The sequence below is a fragment of the Callithrix jacchus genome, chromosome 4 (assembly GCF_049354715.1).
Source record: "Callithrix jacchus isolate 240 chromosome 4, calJac240_pri, whole genome shotgun sequence".
Taxonomy (NCBI): Eukaryota; Metazoa; Chordata; class Mammalia; order Primates; family Cebidae; genus Callithrix; species Callithrix jacchus.
The window spans coordinates 150,161,213-150,176,734 of record NC_133505.1 but is presented as its reverse complement, the minus strand read 5'-3'; positions in this window follow the sequence as shown (position 1 = coordinate 150,176,734).

Genomic DNA, 15,522 nt, shown 5'->3' with positions numbered 1-15,522 from the left:
GACCTCAGGTGATCTGCCCGCCTCAGCCTCCCAAAGTGTTGGGATTACAGACGTGAGGCACCATGCATGGCCTTTTCTTTTTCTTTCTAAACTGATACAAGAAGCCACCTGTGTGTCTTCTATTAAGTGCCATTAGACTGCCATGATCTTCAGAAAGTAATTTGTTTCCTGAGAAAAGCAACAAAGGAATGTTCGTTTACTGCCTAAATTTTAAAGTGCCCAATAAGAGTGTATCCACTCAGAATGGCCTGTCCTCTCCAGTGATGACAGCATGCAATGCCATGGTTTTCAATGAAGTCACTGACTATTCTGAATCCCAGAGTTGGAAGGGCTGCAGAGGTCTTCTCTGCCAAACTCCCACTGCAGGCAAGACCCTGCGAAGCCTTTCAGCACAGTGGCAGAATTATAGATCAGAATAATAGGGTTAGTCATTTCATGCTTTTTCCTGCCTTAAGCAGGAAGGAAGCTAAACCACCCTAAGCAAATAGAGAGCTTTCACACCATCCCCACAGATTCACTATTTGCAGGATCCTCTCTTTGGCGTTTCCAAAGGCAAAACCGTGATGTCGAGGTGGAACTGACAACACAGGAAGTCAGTGGCGGGGGTGGTGGGGCCAAGCCAGCCTAGATGCTCAGTTCCCAATTCCGGGATCCCAGACTCCTAGACCAGACCGCATTCCTGCCGTTTCTATGGGACCCAAATGTTTGTGTGGGTGTAGTAATTTCCAGGAGGAGCTGATTACAAGGCAGCTGCCTCACCCCTACTGGTGCCAGGAAAATGAACCCAGTGACCTCAGGCAGCAGGCATTTCCCCACAGCCTCTACCTGATGTTATGAACCTTGAGGTTTCACAACTCAACCTGACTCAGTGTGGGTGTTCTTTAATTATACCATAAAACGGGGCTACAAAATTTGCCGTGTTCACACCTGTAGGATGTTAAGCTACAAAAAGCAGGAAAAGCAAAAAGAGTAGAGGCCAACGAAACCCTGTCAATCGTTTTCATTTCCCATCACCCCTGTGTCTGATGCTCAGGCGGTTTCTTTCTTCTGTCAATTTCTCCTCCGTGAGTCCCTGCCGCTCAAGCAAAAACAAGCGAGGAAAGAAACCAAAGAGCGTGATCCAGGAGAAACATTTTCTGAGAGGGTGGGGGGCCTCAGACTCAACTCAAGCCTCCTGTGTTGGTCCCACTGGGGTCCCCTACTTCTGCCCTGTGGGAGAATACACTGCGCACAGGCCAGCAGTTCGCATCTAGGCTGAGCGGGTCCACGCCCGGGCTGGTGGTTCTTTGTATGCGTGTGCGTGTGTGTGTGTGTGTGTGCGCGCGCGTGCACAGAGGAGGCTGTGGGACAGAGAAGCTGTGAAAAGGCCTAAAATTTAACTTCCAAAGAGGATGTTTTTGTTCCAGAGAGTCCCTGCTAAAGAATCCTAGGACAAAACTAGGGACATATGCATCCTTTTGTCAAAAGACATTGCCAAGAAACACGTCAAATGCTTGTACTTTTCGTTCAAACTCAAAGTCACAGTTAATGCACTCGTCAAGACTGTTAAATAAAGACTCCAGTCAGAACAGAAATACCTAGAGCTGCATAAGAAATCTGCCAGTGCAGACTGTCACTGGCTTTGAGATGCCTGGCTCTGCTGATGTCACTGTGTCCCGAGTTTCTCTCTGTGCTTGTTATCACCCATGTTTACACCGCTTCTCCGTTCCCTACCCCAAGCAGTCATCTAATTTGAACAACCTCTCCTATATCTCTTTCTTCCAAACAACAAAAGAACAGGAGGTGTTGCCAGTGGCCTCTGATGGAGAGTCAGGGATTCACGGCTGTGACATCTAAATAGCCACACTGCACAACAGAGCCAGGGTTGTTCCTGCTTTGCTAAGTGACAGGTCAAGAAGGGCACACAAATTATTAAGATTTTATAGCACATTGGAAAAGTGATTGCCAGGTTGTTTTCTAAAGACTGAGTTTTCCTGCATTTTATATCCAGCTCAGCTTTTACCTGGTAGCATAGAATTTTCCTGGTTTTCCCACTTAAGAGGAGGAGTAAAAGAAATGGGCCTTCAGAGGCATTTTTTACCATTTAGAAATGAACACAACTGCTTTTTCTGTCTCTTGGCTGGTTTGACAAAGAATAGGGTTTCTCATTCTAAGATGGGGAGTTCCAGAGGGATCAGGGCCCCTGCAACTCTGGATGACCTCAGCTGGGTTTTACCAGCAACCCAGGTCAGGGCGGGATGGACGGCTAAGCTTCAGTTTAAATTACATTTGGTGGTGGCAGGTGGTGTGGGAACTCAAGGTGTGCTTAGAACAACCTCTGGAATGGAACACGCAGGGTTCCAGTTCCAGCTCCTCCATTTACTGGTTGTGTGACCTTAGTCAAGTAACCTAATGTCATTATGTATCATAATGATAAATGATATCATCCCATGATCAAGAGTGGCTACCTCATAGAATTATTGGAAGGGTTAAAGGAGCTTATTTACTTGGGTTATTATTCTGGTGTATAGTAACTGTAGGGCAAAGAGAAGAGATTTGATAATCATTGGGAGGTGAAAAGGTTAAAGAAATCTGAAAGCTATTGGAAGAGGGCAGTACATTTGTGGAATTGACATTTCATTTTTATTTTACAAAAGTTCTTTGGGGTTCTAGTAAATGTGGGTATCTCTCACCTTCTCTGCCGCCCTGACACTTAAGCTAGATCAATACAGCTTCCCCAAGGATCGTATCATGTTGTCTCAAAGTTGGTTAGATTGGGGTCACATTCGTCATGTTTAAAATGAATGTGGCCCATTTTCGAGCTCTTGGATTATACTTAACTATTTTAAAAGACTAGAGAAAGTTCTTACAGAAACTACGTTGGTGAATTCTGGATTTACAGAAATTTTTTCCCAAAATGCATCCAAAGAACCAATTATTGATTTTACTACAAATCATTGGAACAAATGGTTACACCTCATCTCAAATGGAGAAAGGTCCCTTTTTTGACCAAGAGGAAGGAATTTCTTTTTCTCACTTCTTTCTTCAACTCTCAATGAAACTCCAAATCAAAATTGTTTAAATTCTCAAATATCCTTCACAGAGCGATCCCCTAATGCTGTGATCGGCCGTGCTGCCATGTTCAAACACAGTACAGTGCTTTTTGTTCATCTATTATCAAGCTTATTTTTCTTTAGTTCCTTTCAAGAAAATGGAAATTCTGTGGGGAGAAAAGTACCTGCGTGTTAATTCTCCCTGTGTCTCAAGTCTGCAGGGATGCAAACTTCAAAGAAGGTTCCACTGCATGGGGCGGAGGTGTCTCATCTTTATCAGCTTCTAGGAGGGAGTCTCAGACCAGCGGAGCCGGTGCGTGGGATAGGCAAGTCTTGCCTGGCCCTGGGATCGGGGGGGTGGCCTCAGAGGCCAGTGCTTCATGCCTACATCACCATATGCCATGTGGCAGACCTGAATCAGAGGACCATGGCCCCTGCCCCAATATTCTTTCCCCAAATCCTCCTCCTCTTCTTTTCCCTCACCTGGCCTGCCTTCTGCCTCCCTGGCCTGGCTCTTTCTGCCCAGTGGGGACCATTCTCTCTACACTTAAGGAGCAGCACCAGGCACAGTGTTGGGGGTGAACTCAGGACAGACTTATTACCATAATTCTGAATTTCCTAGGTTTGTCAGTGTAAGCCAGATGCTTAATGCTATTTTAATGCAGTTGTTTTGCGTGTGAATAATATGCTCATTTTGCCAAACCTCAAGCCCTGGAACTAAGATCTCATAAAAATGCCTAGAGTCCAAAGCTAATAGCTGTTATTCAGCTATTACAGGGTAAGGCCTAAAATGTTTCAGATTGCTGTTCTCACTAGGGCGGCGAGTGACATGCACCTTCTGAGAGGTGGCTGAGGCTCTAGATGCTTGAGGAGTAGGAAGAGCTGTGCCCCATCAGGCCATTCCGGTTTGCCCCTCCACGTGGAGATCTTTGGCATAGAGATTTAAAGTTTATTCTCTCTCTCCATTCCCTAGAGACAGCTTCCCTTTTTTGTTGTCCTCTACTCAGTGAATACCCACACCTCCAACCCAAGCTGAACGTTTTGGAAGTCACCTTTGACCCTTGTCCCCGTCCCCCAGTCTGCATCCCCCCACCATTTTCATCATATGTATCTAATCATCACTAACATTTATTCAACAAGTATTTTTCAAGGCACTATGATGTGCCAGGTACTCTTGCAGGTGTGACAGGAAAATCACCACCTACTCATAAGAGGCAGTGTAGGGTCATGGTAAAGAGTATGAACTGTGGGTCAGAGCAGTGGCTTATGCCTGTAATCCCAACATTTTGGGAGGCAGAGGCAGGAGGATGACTTGAGCCCAGGAGCTCCAGACCACCCTGAGCGACATAGGGAGACTCTCTGTCTCTACAAAAATTTTCTTAAAAATTTGCTGGCCATGATGGCATGGTCGTATGTCCCAGCTACTGGAGAGTCTGAGGTGGGAGGACCACTTGGTCCCAGGAGTTTGAGGCTGCAGTGAGCCATGATCATGCTACTGCATTCCAGCCTAGGTGACAGAGTGAGACCCTGTCTCAAAAAAAAAAACCAAAAAACAAAAAAGAGGATTAACTGCGAAGCCAGACAGCTAGGTTCACATCCCAGCACTGTCACCTGTTAACTCTGTGACCTTGGGCAAGGTCTTCCTCCCATTGTACAATGGATTAATAACAGCACCTCCTTCACAGTTACTTTCTGGCACATAATGAACTAGCATTTCTTATGTACTCAGTGCCTAGCATGTGGTAAGTACCATGCAAGTATTTGAAAAATAAAAAATAGGAGAGAGGACACATGTATCAAACTGGCACACAGACATGGAAATTGGCTGCCTGGAGAGGCCTTGGGAGCTCTGACATGGATGGGCTGGGATCTGCAGGACCAATGGACAGCAAAGTCCCATGAGCTCCATCTCCTGTGATTCTCCTAGCTCAGGCCACTGCTGTCTCTCACCTGGAGCACAGAGGCGTTCCTCTAAGTGGTCTTCCTTCCTTCTTCTCCTCTCCAGGCTCAGCTAGAGAGGCTTTTCTAAAATGTAATCTGCTCATGTCATTTCCTAAGTGACATTCTTCGATGGCTCCCGAGGGCCTGCAGGTTTATGCCATACTCCTCAGTGGGCTTACAGAGTCCGCACCATTCTTCTTCCGATGTCTCTCTATGGCTGTTTTCTTCCTCTCCTTAAAGTCTGGGACAAACTTGCACATGCTGTACTTCAACCCTACAGAATTTCTGTCTCTTCACCCCACATGCCAGGGTCTCTCTCCCCACTGGCTTTGGCACTTTCAGTTGCCTCCACCTGAAATATCTATCTGCTCCACCCCACCTTTTCCCTGGTAAATTCCTATCTTCCTTCAGACTTCAGACTTTCGACCTCACTTGCTCAGGGCAGCCTCTCCTGGTCTCCACTGTGAGGTTGTTCGCTTCTCCTCTGTTCTCCCACAGTCCCTCTTAGGGCCCTGCCACAGCCTTGGTTACTTTTTTTGATTGTGTTATTTTTCTCTTTACTCTGAAATAACATGCTGGAGAGTAGCAACTGTCTTTCTTGTTCAAGAGTATGTCCCCGGAGCTTGGCAGTGCTTGGCATGCAGTAGGCCTATAGTACATATGTTATGGGTGGAATTGTGTCCCCCCAATACATTCATATGTTGGAATCCCAATGCCCAGCACCTTAGAATGTGGCCTGATTTGGAAATATGGGTGTTTATAAGAACATCATGTGAAAATAAAGACACATGCACAGAGGGAAGGTGATGTGAAGATATACTGGGAGGAGACAGCTGTGCTAGGTGGTTGTGCATTGCTATGAAGAAATACCTGAGGCTGGGTAATTTATAGAGGAAAGATATTTAATTGGCTCATGGTTTTGCAGGCTATACAAAAAACATAGCACTAGCATCTGCTCAGCTCCTGGGGAGGCCTCAGGAAGCTTCCAGTCATGGCAGAAGGTGACATGGGAGCACGCATCTCACAAAAGCAGGAGCAAGGGGGTGAGAAGTGCCATACAATTTTAAACAACCAGATCTCTGAGACTTTACTCACTGTGGTGAGAACAGCACCAAACCATGAGGGATACACTCCATCTACCCCAAACAGCTCCCATAGGCCCACCTCCAAGACTGGGGATTACATTTCAATGTCAATTTGGGTGGGGACAAATAACCAAACTATATCCATAGCCATCTACAAGCCAGAGAGAGAGTCCTGGAATGGACCCTTCTCTCACAGCCCTCAGAAGAAACTATCCCTGCTGAGACCTTGATCTTGGACTGCTAGCCTCTAGAACTATGAAACAAATTTATATTGTTTAAGCCACCCAATATATGAAACTTTATTATGGCAGTCCGAGCAAACTAATATTACGTGTCTCTTCAAAGACTGGATTTCCGACTCTTTTAAATGTGCTCCTATAAGCAAAGCCTTAGCACATGCACAAATATACCCCAAACAGCTCCATATTCCACAAATAGATAGACCCACAAGAATGGCAAGCGCAGGTGGCTCTTAGTCATCGCGGCGAGCAGCCAGTTTTAGCTTCCAAAGACCCCCTCTCCCAGGGTATTCCAGGAACTTCACCCAAGTGGGCAGGGGAGGTGCCCTCTCAGTGAGCCCCCACAGCAGGGGGAATGTGAGCTGGTGGGCCAGCAGGTGCTCATTTTGCCCTCCCAGCCAGAAGAAGCAACTGAGAAAAAGCCAGAAGGGATGGGGGTGGGACGGAGCAAAGATCAAGGAAGAAGAGAAATAGAAGCAGGAATGTGGAGCCAGTGTGTGTTCATTTGGCCTCCAGAACCACACCACAGGATGTCAGGGCAGGCTGTACAGAAGCCAAGAGGTCAGGGGGGAATTTCCACCCTTCTTTCAAAAAGTTCTCCTCCTCTACTTGATTGCGGCCTCTAATAAGCAATTCTTCCAAATTTCTTCTGACTTCAGAAGTTCAGAGTGTGTTGAGCTGAAGAAACACCAGGATCATAATTATGGTTATTATAGGGAACTGTGTGCCCATCACCACAGCATCTGGCTGTAATCACATACTTAATGGAAGGCGAGATGATCTGTTGCTCATAATGGGCAGTTTCTGAGCTAGGCAGCCACCAAGCGCCCACCCTCCCACTAGGAGGCCCAACAGAACAGATGTTTGCAGAAAGAAGAGATGCTTATGTCTGTCTGGAGGGCCAGTGACTTCAGAAACAGCGTCAGGAAAAGCAAGTCCCGTAACTGGGTCATGGTGCATATATGGCTCTGACCAGCCAGTAAGGTTGAGAAGTGGGCTTTCCCTCCACTCTGGGTGGCAGGGAAGGGGTGGAGTGGGGCAGATCTCATTGTCCCTTCACAGATGGTGAAGTGGAAAACTGCGGCTGTGGGGCATGAACCAACATTTATTCCCATTAACACCAAGTACCTGGTCTCATTCTCCAGCAACTGAGATGCCCAATGCACTGAAAGGGCAGAGTGAAAACCCCTCTAGCCAAACAATTCCTTTGAATTGTTAGCTTAGTCTGCTCAAGCTGCCATAACAAAATACCGTAGACTGGGTGGTTTAAGGAGCAGAAATGAATTTATCACAATTCTGGAGGCTGAGAAGTCCAAGGTCAAGGTGCCAGCAGATGCAGTGAGGACCCCTTTCCTGTATTGCAGATGACCACCTGCAGCGTCTTCTGCTGTGTTTTCACATGGCAGAGAGAGGAGGCTCTGGTGTCCCTTCCTTTTATAGGAGCACTAACATCATCGTGGGGGCTCCACTTTTTCTTGACCATTCTAACCTAATCACTCCCACAGGCCCCACCCACCTCCTAATATTATCATGCTGGGGATTACGGTTTTGACATATGAATTTTATGGGGACGTAAATGTTTGATGCACAATAGTTAACTTGTTCTGTATATTGTGTGTGGGCATGTGTGTGTGCCCATGCCATCAACTTTTTTCAGACCTCAGGTTGAAGAGCTGAGGAACCTAGTGCCTGAGCAGGCTTCATTCCCTACAGACAGGGCCTCTGACCCCCTCAGCCCTCACTCTGTCTGAACCTACAGAGCACAGTGCTTACCTTGTGCCCTGCACTTGCTGCACGAGGTCTTAACTGCAGTAGAGTCTCATTCATCAGTAAAGCCCTTTAGATTGGCACTGTTAGAAACCCTGAAGCCATGTGAGTCTACTGTGCCACATATTCCTGGTACTTTAGTCAACATCCTTAAACATAAAACACTAGAGTCAGCTACCTTCCCTTGGATGACCATGCCACAGTGTCTATACTTCTCCCTTATTCCCATCTGCTGCTGCTGCTTGGCTTCTGTGGTTCCAATGAAAATAAACTTCCTTATTTCCTTAGGTAGTTTTATATCCAAAAATCTCCTGTGTGTCCCCAGAGGCATCTCAAACTCAACATGGTCAACAGTTAATTTTTTAAAAATAAAATCTCTTTTAATAAGAATTTATTTTTGCACAATAAAAAACTGTAATTTTCAGGACATGTAAGAAAAATGTTTTTCTAATAACAAAATAAACGTATCTTTGATACAGAAATCACACTATTGTGAGCCTTAACTGAATATATTAGTCAAGAGCTATGACCTCATATGCTGAACAGAACTATTTGCCCATCCATCTGTTCTTTTTCATAATCCTATTGTGGGGACTTAGGATATAGTTCTGTACACATCTCCATATCTACAAAGAATTAAGATGCTATATCAAAGATATCCAAAGTTGCTATATCAAAGTTATATATGGTAGAGAACTAGTTGGCTTAATTGTTGGCACAGAACACAGACCACTAAAAAGCAACCTAAGATATAGGACAAGAAAAATAGAACATCGTCACTAAGGTCAGATAATGGAAAAACAATCGCATAATTTAAATTTGATGCATTGGAAACAAAGTCACTTCTTCAAAATTATTACATAAATAATTTGCAAAGCTCCAAAGGTAATAGCGCAGAGCCATTAATTCGATAAGGCACTTTAAAGACAGCAATCAAACATAGAAAAGTATCAAATATAAAAATATTAAAAGCAGTAACCTTAGAAATAAACAGGGGAAATATGTATTAATATGTATTAATCTGTTATTGTATTACTCTAAAGAAATAGCTGAGACTGGATAATTTATAAAGAACAGAGGTTTCGTTGGCCCAGGTTTCTGCAGGCTGCACAGGAAGCATAACACTGCTTGGCTTTGGTAGGGGGCCTCAGGAAACTTTCAATCATGGTGGAAAGCAAAAAGGAAACAGGCCTCTTCACAGGACCAGAGGAGAAAGAAGAGAGAGACAGGGGAGATGTCACACACTTTTAAACAACCCGATCTGGTGAGAACTCACTCACTGTGTAGTACCATGTGGAAATGGTGCTAACCCATTCATGTAAACTCCACCCCCATGATCCAACCACCTCCTACCTGGCCCCACTTCCAACAATGAGGATTACAATTGAACATGAGACTTGGGTGGGGACACAGATCCAAACCATATCAAATATGCATTCCTTCCAGACAGTCTTTTATTTTCTGAAGTAAATAAAGACTTTTTAAAAAATTGTGTAAGTGCAAAAAATATTCATCATATATATTTTAAAGCTACTATCAAGATTCAAGTCTCCATAAAAAAGAGAGTGTTTTCCTTCAAGGCAATGGAGTTCCGATTTACACATTTTTTTTAGAGAAATAATTGTAGTCTTTGTACTAAATTTAGGAAGAAAAATTAGGTTTTCATTATGTTTGTCAACTCTTTTACTCAACAAACATTGAGTGAGTGTTTTGTGACACTGTTTTAGGTGCTGAGGATAGGGAAGTAAATAAGACACTGTCACTGGTTCTAGAGAATTTAGCCTAATGGAGGTGGATCTACTGTTGGCAATCTTACAGCTACCTCCCTTGGTCCATAAGTTTAAGCTCTGCCTCAAACTCTGTCATGCTCGACATCTTTTTGCAAAACAAATTGTTGCTTGTAGCACTGTGGCACTATTAACATTAACTATCTACTGATTAAATTTACTCTCAGAAAGGATTCTATGAAAATTTAGAGGTCAGAATGTATTTAAGGTTAAACAAGTACTGGTCAGCATCAAAAATAGCATCAGAATTCTGCTTTCTCAAAAGTCAAGAAAACCAGGGAAAAAAATTCATTCTGAGTACATACAAAACTGCTAGAAAGAGATCATCCTATACATGAGGTACATGTGCCAATATCACATATGAGGCAGTATGAATTATTGCACAGTCTTTATGAAACAACTAAGCGTGCCAAATAAGCTGTCAGGTTTTGAAGAAGAATCATAGCCTTCTTTCAAGAGATCCCACCACGTTTTCAGGAAATGTGCATTTTCTGAACATTTAAAGGGCAAGCTCTTCTTCCACTTGAACTGAAACTGCAAATGTGGCTTCAAGAAGTTCGTTCACAGTGCTATTCTCAATAGCAAAGACATGGAATCAGTCTAGATGCCCATCAGTGGTGGACTGGATAAAGAAAATGTGGTACATATGTACCGTGGAATACTATGCAGCCATAACAAGGAATGAGATCATGGCCTTTGCATCAACATGGATGCTGCTGGTCGCCATTATCCTAAGTCTATTATCCTACGTGAATTAAAGCAGAAACAGAAAACCACACAGCAGATGTTCTCACTTAGAAGTGGGAACTGAACATAGAGTACACATGGACACAAAGAAGGGAACACTATGTGACACTGGGGGTTGTTTAAGGGTGAAGGTGGGTGGGCAGAGAGTGAGGACTGAAAACTACCTATCAGGTATTATTCTGATTACCTGGATGACAAAATATCTTGGTGACACCAAACCCCTGCAACATGCAATTTATTAAACAAACCTGAACACGGACCCCTTGAACCTAAAACAAAAGTTGAAAAGAAAAAAGTGTAGTTAATGAAAAGTCATCTCCAATCTGCTGCTCAAGTTCCTCCAGTGAATTCACCATTTGGCTCCTGCCCCTGCTCAACTGGCCAGCCCAAACTCACAGGACGCTCAGGAAAGATGCCACAGAGAAGTCTGAAGATGAGGGAGCAAAGGGAGGCAGCAGGGGTGGTGCAGAAACCTGCAACTCCTCAGGGTCAGCCATGGGAAAGGGCTAGAGTGGCAGAGTCTGACCAGAGCAGCCAAACTGACACCAACCATTTTTCAACTACTTGCCAGAAGTGAGCTTTTAATATCCCTTTGCCAACCCTACCACCTGTGAAACTATGTCTCTGCCATTGGCTAGTTCAGTTGGTAACATCACCACCTACTCACCTACTTATCCTCGTCCCTCACTCAACATCCTACCTACCTATCAAGTCCTGTAGGGTTTACTCTCAAAATACTGCATATGTTGAAATATAAGGGAACCTGGCATTCAGAGTAGAGCCTTGTGATGGGTTTGTTTTTTTCCAATTAGAAGATCCTCTCCATAAATCTCAGGGGAGCTAATGTGATAGTCAAATGTCTACCTAGCTATATTTAAATGATTAATTTAGCTATACATGCATACTTAAAATAACATAAAACATAAGGTACTAATTTAGAATTTAGTATCATCACTCACATTTCATCAAACATTTCCATTTAAATTCTTCATGTGCAAATTTGACAGCAGGGGCTCTGTCATCTCTGGAACCTCCTGTAGAATTAATACTGTTTTCTAGAGCAAATCGTGGTCAATTCTGTGGCGTTTAAGACATCGTATTTTTGGAGTCCAGATGTGATTGTGTCTCTGGAAATATTTTCAAAAGTCACAAGAACCCACAGCTGTAAACTTTAAGCCTCGCTATGTAATTAGTTATATCTTCATTTTAAAGCCGTCTTTCAAACACTTGTTTGTAACACCATCCAACACTTGCACTGGTGAGGTCATAATCTTAGGGAAAATATTTCTTGAAGTCCTACTTTTTTCTTGTCAGTTTCCAAATGATATGAGGAAAATCTCCTATGTTCAGCATTCTTTTATATATCAAGCTAGGAAAAATAGTAATTTGCTGCTAATTGAAGAGATCCTAAGACTCAGTATTGAAGAGTTCAGGTCTCCCTTCATTCCCCTTAGAGCAGGCTTTCTAGAACCCTGATCCAGGGAGTTTAAGTATCAGAGGGAGCTCTCCCCTATGATGAGCTGATTCACTGGGGTCCACGGCCCAGGCTCTAAGCTGGACTTCAGTTGAAATCACTATGTGAGCCTGGGTGCAGTCAGTGGTTCATGCCTGTAATCCCAGGTTTTTGGGAGCCGAGACAGGGAGATCACAAGGTCTGCCTGGCGACAGACTCCATTCAAAAAAAAAAAAGAAAAAGAAATTATTATGTGCCAGAAATGTCTCGCCCCAGCTCTAGCCTGGCTGGACTGTGCTTCTCTCCAAAAGGGGCTTCCTGTCTTGAGACCTTGGCTTGCTCCTCTTCCTCCTGCTAGATACTGTTCTCTCTCAGTCTCCGTGTTTCCATATTTCAACCCGCTTGTTCATTGCAGTTCAGCTTCTAAAACGATCCCAAATCCTGGTTAGCCATTTCACACTTTGGATGAGAAGATATGAATAATTCAGCCCAGTCCATCACTATTGTAAAAGCAGCTGAAGATCAAGTTCCATCAAGGTGGAGCCAACAACATCTTTCTTTACATTTTCAGAGGAAAGCAAGCATATCTTTAGAATTGTGATGAAATCTGCCATGTAGGCCTCCGAACATGCTCTTGTGTATTTTCTGTGGCCCATTATGGTAATTTCTTCTCCTCTTTACCTTTTTTTGTAACTGGGTGATTATACTGCCAGTCCCTGGGTACTATAATTTGCATTGCAATATGAGGCTTCCATTTAATGCTTGCAAATTATGGGCCCAGGGCTGAAGCTCTAATGTGGGAGTTGCTTCCACATAAGTCAGAAGAAGTTTACATATACATGAGTGTGGCTCTGGGAATAAAGAACTTCTTTTCATAATCACAATTTAATATTTAAAAATAAAATCTCATTTAACAGAAAAATAATAGGAGCAGGCTTACCATAAAAGGCAGAAGAGAACTGAAATGAAGTGCTCTCATAAACATTTCATAAAATACAACCACACACGTATCACACACTTGGGAGCAATGCCATAAAAGTTCTTCACAGGAAGAGGCAATGTTCTTTCCATCGCCCTTCCATTTCAGCAAGGATTTGTTCTGAATTCTGAAGTCCCTACAGGTGAGTGCTCATAGGCATTGCAGCATTTCAAAGAAAAGAAGTTACTATTGCTGGGCTGGGAAGATGGGGAAAGAGAAATGAGCTCTATCCAGGGAAATCATAGGTGATTGCTATCAGAGGACAAGGATTTTCATATAGATGTGTTCCAGTTCAGGTTTTTCTAGAAGACATAGTTTTTTGTGATCTCAAATTCAGGGGAAAGCATGGTGTTTTGAAGGAGGACAATTTTCCTAGAGGTAAGAAGACCTGGGTTCAGTCTCATTTCACCTCCTAACTACCAAGTAACCCCTTAGTGAGACCTTGGCTTTGTTATATTTATTATGGAGATTGAATATGTTGAATAATTGAGAATATCTTGAACATTTAATGTTCTAGTCTGGCTGCGAGTGCTCACTGGTGTGTGAAAACTAGTGTAGCGGGTTCATAGTCTATAGCCACCAAGGCAGATTCTCCACCTAGTGTGTTACTCCAGCATGGAGCTACATAAAGGAATTAGTGGGACACCAGATCTGAAGCCTGGTTGTTGGCTTGTCTCTGATTTGTTGGTCTGGCAAAATGCTTTCTGTTCTGTGCAACAATCTTCCATAGAGTTAATTTTCTGTGGAAGATGTGCACACAGGGGTGTGTGTGTGTGTGTGAGAGAGAGAGAGACAGAGACAAAGACACACACAGACACACAGAGACACACACATGCAGAGAGAGAGAGAGACAGAGAGAGACAGACAGAGAGACAGACAGAGCTAGCTATGCTCTGAGAAGTACAAAGTTAAAATACATGGAATTAACAAAACCAAGGACAGAGAGGTGAAATTGAAGACGAGACACTCCTGAGCCAGATTCTGTTAGAAAAACAGCAACAGAGAAGTAGCAGTATTTATAAATAATGCTCTGTTCTCTGCAGTTTAGCTATAGGTCTGTATTTAAATAAGATTTTTTTTTAAAACTTCCCACAGTACACTGATGTATAAATAAGATTTATATGGAGTGAAGCAATTTCAGGTTTTAGGAAATTTCTTAAGTAAAATTATTTGTTTTATTTAAAAATACTCATATTAGATATGTTAATATTTTCCAGTTTTCCACTAAGTTCTGATTATTTCAAGAAATAGCTAATAAAATAAACTAAGATACAAATTCCAAGGCTGCTACCATATAACAAAAAGATACAGATGTTCTCTTGAACTTTATTGTTGTAAAACTGGACGCATATGGAATTGTTCATAATTATTCCCATAGTATGAAAAATGTATACTGACAATTTTGAACCTAAATCTCTTTTTCTAGTCATTTGACCTATTTGGATGAAGCGTTGTAGAATGCAAAGAATAAAAGCTTTGGCAACCCTGGGCTCAAATCCTGGCGTTGCCTCTTCTTTTATGATCTTGAGGGAATCCATAATCTATCTAAGTTTTGGGTTCTTCTACAAAAAAACAAAGATAGTATTTTCGGAGGTGGTTTTGAAAATTAGAGGTGATGTATTTAAGTACACAGCAAATGGCACTTGATAGGAACTCTACGATAGCAGCTATTTGCAATAAACTGAATGTTTGTGTCTCCTCAAAATTTCATGCTGAAACCCTAATCCCAATGTGATAGTATTTGAAGATGGAGTCATTGGGAGGTGATTAGGTCATGAGGGTGGAGCCCTCATGAATGGGATTAGTGCCCCTATATGAAAAGGCAAAGGAGCTAGCTAGCTTTCTTTCTACCATATGAAGACACAGCAAGAAGTCTGCCACTCAGAAGAGGACCCTCACTAGAACCTGACCATGCTAGCAGTTTGATCTTGGACTTCCAGCCTCCAGAACTGTAAGAAATGTTTCTGTTGTTCATAAACCACCCAGCCTATGGCACTTTCTTATAGCAGCCTGAGCTGACTAAGACACTACTGTTATTCCATTCCATAAACCTGGCCTGTTGCAACACTCCAGGTTACATGTCTAACATGTAGGATGAGAAACCATTGGTATAAACACAATGTGGACATGAAAACAAGTTCTCTCTTCATTGAGATGGAAGATCATGGAGGAAGCCCTGCTAATATGAACACACATGAAAACTACTCTCTGGCAGTCAGCCCTGATTCTCCATGCTCACAGTGACGGGGATAGAATGGGCTCCCTCATTTCCATTCTAGCCACACCATCATTGTAAACATTTGTGCTCCCATTGGAAGTTCCAACTTTCTGTGCTCTCATTGGAAGGTCTAATGACCACTTCTGAGACAGGCTCTTACCTGCATGAGTTGGGAAGCTGAGCCAGAGGTGTCTAGGATCGCTTCTGGCAACATACAGAATTTAAGGAGACCCTAATCTGGAAGAAGTGTTAAGGACAAGTGCAAACACAAAAA